Source organism: Microtus ochrogaster, chromosome 22, assembly GCF_000317375.1.
Source record: "Microtus ochrogaster isolate Prairie Vole_2 chromosome 22, MicOch1.0, whole genome shotgun sequence".
NCBI lineage: Eukaryota > Metazoa > Chordata > Mammalia > Rodentia > Cricetidae > Microtus > Microtus ochrogaster.
In genome coordinates, this window is record NC_022023.1 from 34,320,749 (window position 1) to 34,325,531 (window position 4,783).

The window sequence follows — 4,783 nt, forward strand, 5'->3', positions numbered from 1 at the left end:
TCTCTGTGAGTTCGAGACCAGCCTGGTCTACAGAGTTAGTGCCAGGACAGGCTCCAAAGCCACAGAGAAACCCTGTCTCGAAAAACAAAAAACAAAACAAAAAACAAACAAACAAAAAAAAAAGAAAATGACATTTATGCTGTCATCCATTATTTCTTGATCATGTTAATTTATTTTGTAGACTAAATGTTTGTTAACATTTTCTCAGAAGCAAATGAATGACAGAGAATTGTATCAGTGTGGTAAATGTGGTTGCTGCTAAGCCTGATTACCTGATGGCAATTGAGTTTCAGGATGGCCTTCGGTATATATAGAGATATTTTCTCATAAAATTCAAAAAAGGGATCTGGAAAGATAACTGAATTTCCAAAGACTCAGGTTCAATTCTCAGTACCCATGTAGAAGCTCACAACTGTAAGTCCAGTTCCAGGGCATCCAACACCCTCATCCAGACATACATGCAGACAAAACACCTCTTCATATAACATAAAAATAAATCATTATTTTTTAAAAGTATGCATTGCATTATGGAACTTTCCCTAACATAATGTGGATCCTTCACTGATCATCGGAATCACTTGTTAGGGTCTTTCACACCAAGAGAACTGTGTTAGCACTTAAAGTAAGCAGTGTCCAGAGTCTGATGCACTTTTCTGCCTTTCTTGGGCGTCAGGCATGTTAATTGTATAAAGGCTTGTGTGTGTGTGTTTGTGTGTGTGTGCGTGCATGAGAAAGACAGAAGAGTGGGAGAGGAGATACCCCTATTTTCAAAAGATCTTCATTGCTGTGGGAGCTCATTCTGCTCCTTCAGCCATAGCCTTTAAGATACCAGCCCAGTTGGGCATGGTCTCTTATACTGTAAAAGCAGCGGTAACTGTGGGCCTTCTCTCTTGCTTCTAGCTCTCCATTCAGGCTGCTAGATTCTGTTCCTGTTCTTGCAGAGGACTGTTGTCTAGGACAGTGATCTGTAAGTTTTCCCCTTAAATAAATAACCCTTTTGTTATTCATAATTCTGACCTGGTGTGGGATTGTTTTGTGACTTACATCATTACTTCATGTATATGTTTTATTTTTTTTCCTAAAATTACTTGTTGGGTAGTGGTGGCACATGCCTTTAACCTCAGCATTCAAGAGGCAGAGATAGGCAGATCTCAGTGAGTTCGAGGCCAGCTACAAGAGTTAGTTCTAGGACAGTTAGGACTGTTGCACAGAGAAACCTTGCCTCAAAAAAAAAACCATAAATAAATAAAATTACTTATATTCATGTGTATTGCCAAAATAGTGTCCATGAATGAAGTCAAGTGAGGAGAATTTTGAGCACTTGTATGAACACTTCAAGGAAACAAAACAATTGTTTCTTCAAAACAGAATATATTTTGGACTGTGGTTTTGTCTTCCTCCCAATGTAACAGGAGTGGGTTTGCTTCATATTGCTCACTGTTGTTTACTTTTTTCATTCAGTGAAACTATGCTTCATACGCCTTCATGGAAAATCAAGCTTCTGTCCTCTGGAGATTGTTTTTGTCATCATCTAGCGTTTGAACACATTACAGCTTTACTCAGGCAATCTTTATTAACCTTCAGAATATAAATTTTCTGGAGCTTGGAATAAAGTTGGCTATTGAATGAGACTTTAGTGTTTGTCATTTATCTGCTCAGTTCTCTCAGGGCCCACCATCACCAATGGTGACAAGTGGCTGTTTAACAAGGACAATAATTGGCTACAAGATAAGAGAATGAGGACCCTCAGAGAAAGGCGAGTGAGTAATGGTGCAGAAACCAGGAAAAGCCTTTGAGTTATGTTGAGCTATTGCATCATTTTTAAAGTTAGCGGGAACACAAGTATTAAGAACACAACTATTATACTGCCTACAAATTGTTTATAACTCCTGGTTTCCAGAAGAAGCAATTTAGATGAAGTATTGGACAGAGTTTTAAAATAAGGAGAATGAAAAGACATAAATAAGGGAGAAAGGTCCCTTTGGTCACTTCGTTATTAACTTGGACTGTTGTCACAATAATTGAGGATATTAATCATGAAGTGATATTGAATTCCTGGAATGAATATAAACTTCATAACCAAACTTTTATTTAAATTTTTTTACTTATTTTACATACCAACTACACTTCCCTTCCCTTTCCTCCTCCTGCTCCTACCTACCTCCCCCCAACCCCTTGCATCAAGGTTGAGTAAGGAATCCCACCATAGGGAACAGGCCCCAAAAGTCAGCTCATGCACCAGGGAGAGAGACAGCAATGAAAGAAATATCTTGATGGAGGGAGCCATTGTGGGGCTGGTGCTGGGGAGATTCCTGGGAATACACAGGGATGATCCCAGCTAGAACTCCTGGCTATCAAGGAGAGGGTGCCTGGACTGGCCTCTACTGTAATCAGATTGGTGACTACCCTAATTGTTATAGAACCTTCATCCAGTAACTGATGGAACCAGATGCAGAGATTTAGAGCCAAGCACTGGGCTGAGCTCGGTGAGTTTGAGGGCAGCCTGGTCTACAAGTAAGTTCCAGGACAGGCTCCAAAGCTACACAGAGAAACCCTGTCTTGAAAAACAAAACAAAAGAGAAAAATCTATATCTTCTCAAATTCACGGTGCATGTCCAATTGTATAGCAGTGTGGTAATCAAATGGAAAAGCACTAACTAGAAGATAAATGGCAAAGGTCATGGGAGGCATGAATGGAAATGGCAAAACCTGACCAAACTGAGCAAAGACATGAAATTCTATGTATTTTATACAAGCAAGATAAACAAAACATCTCAAAACAATGAAATAGTAGACAATTTGCCATCATGTTAAATTAAGACTAGACTATAAAAGTTTGCCAGGGAACAGATTCAGAGCAAATCAGCAAGAATGACAGATTAAACATTTGAAAAACTTGAAAGTTTACCCCTAACACTAGATTATAAGGGAAATTGGAGAACCAAATTAAACCAGGGCAACCATATGAAAATATCTGTCATAAGGAATCCATAGTCAGGCAGTGGTTCACATCTTTAATCCTAGCACTTGGGAGCAGAGGCAGGCATTTAATAATTAGAGTGATTTAAATTTAAAAGCCTCTTGCAAAAGGTAGGCTGAAACTCAGTGAATGTTTCTTGTTGATGTGGACTCTTCCTTTACATTGTATGAAGATGTGTTATAGTGATTGGTTTAATAAAAGCTAATTGGCCATCAGCTAGGCTGGAAGTAGTTAGGAACTGTGGTCTCAGGAAGAAGAAAGCCAGCCAGAAGGAGAGAGAGGTAAAAGCCACAAGTCACATGGCAACAATAGGCAGATGAAAAAAATGGACTAATATAAGTTCTAAGAGCTAGTTAGAAACAAGCCTAAGCTATAGACCAAGCTTTCAGAATAGTAAGTTTCCATGTTGGTTTTTGTGAACTGGTGCCCAAAGAACAATCCAGCAAAGGAATGTCCTTTGTGATCTAAAAATAAATATGTTAAACCTTGAATTTACATATGAAGAGAAAGGAGAATATTGGCATATTTATTTATACATATTAAGGCATATTTAGTTTCAAAATTTCAAAAAGACATTTATAAAATTGAAAGATAATTCTTTTTCTGTTGCCCCAAATCATTTTGCCTTAGGAGAGATATAACCTGCTGCAGAAGGAATCTTGCAGAGTTAGATTTGGGGCAGGCTATTGCTTTTATCTTTCCAGGAGAGTAAAAACATCCAACTAAGGAAACCAGTTACCACTAGACAAGTGAAACATCTGGAGAAAAGATGTCCAAGTGTCATTGCCTGCCTCCACGTGACCAGCCTAAAATCTGGGCCTGGAGCCCCAGACTAGTACTGGCACCCATGCCATCATCCTGCCTGAGTGGCTGCTCCTCTCCACAAGACTATGGACGCCACAATATGGACTGGGTGTGGTACAACCTGGGTGGGCCCATTCTTCCTGACGTGAGGCTGGCTCACCTATGGTGGGTTCCCAAATGGTTGTCTATGCTGCCCTCTACAGACATATGTTTGAAATGGTCTTTATATGGTCCCACTTCTATTAAAAATTAAAGCTGGCGGGCTGGAGAGATGGCTCAGAGGTTAAGAGTGCCTGCTCTTCCAAAGGTCCTGAGTTCAATTCCCAGCAACCACACGGTGGCGCACAACCATCTGTAATGGGGTCTGGTGCCCTCTTCTGGCCTGCAGGCATACACGCAGACAGAATACTGTATACATAATAAATAAATAAATATTAAAAAAAAAATTAAAGCTGGCTTTGGAATGTGGCTCTCTCCTCTAAACCCATGCATTCGTCTTAAAGGAAAACCCCAAATCTCTGTCTCTTCTCAAAAGAGCTACCTGGTGTGGTAAGAAGACAAACCAAACCTAAGAAACCATACTATTGCCACTAATCTCATAATCTTTTGGTGTTCACTCGACTCTCTAGAATTTTTCTTAAGTTCTAAATATTATCCCAAGATCTCTAAGATTGTTATGAATATATACACTTTCTGTTGTGAAACGCAGAGGTACTAACTCATTCTAGAAATAAGCTCATATAGTTTCCTGTATGTGTTTTTAGGTTTGAGTCTGAAGCAGGTAACTAGGAACTAAATTTGTGTACCTCGGGGGTACTTAATTGATTGTGGTCCTCAAACCTTTCAGAGAGCTGCTGAATATGGCATTTGAAGATCAGACCTTTGTCAGTTGCGGGGTTGGTGAAAATCTTCTCCCAGTCAGTGGGTTGCCTTTTTGTCTTAGTGACAGTGTCCTTTGCTTTACAGAAGCTTCTCAGTCTCAGGAGGTCCCATTTATTC

At 39.6% G+C, this 4,783-nt stretch overlaps 1 long non-coding RNA gene across 1 annotated transcript in view; it reads left to right on the forward strand.

Moving 5' to 3' along the window:
* The window catches only part of LOC113457343, an 11,087-nt gene extending 9,518 nt beyond the window's left edge, over nucleotides 1–1,569 (forward strand). Inside the window, exons 3-4 of the long non-coding RNA XR_003377934.1 lie at nucleotides 901–967; nucleotides 1,462–1,569. This is a non-coding gene — a long non-coding RNA (uncharacterized LOC113457343). The remainder of the gene's footprint in view (nucleotides 1–900; nucleotides 968–1,461) is intronic.
* The last annotated feature ends 3,214 nt before the right edge of the window (nucleotides 1,570–4,783 follow it).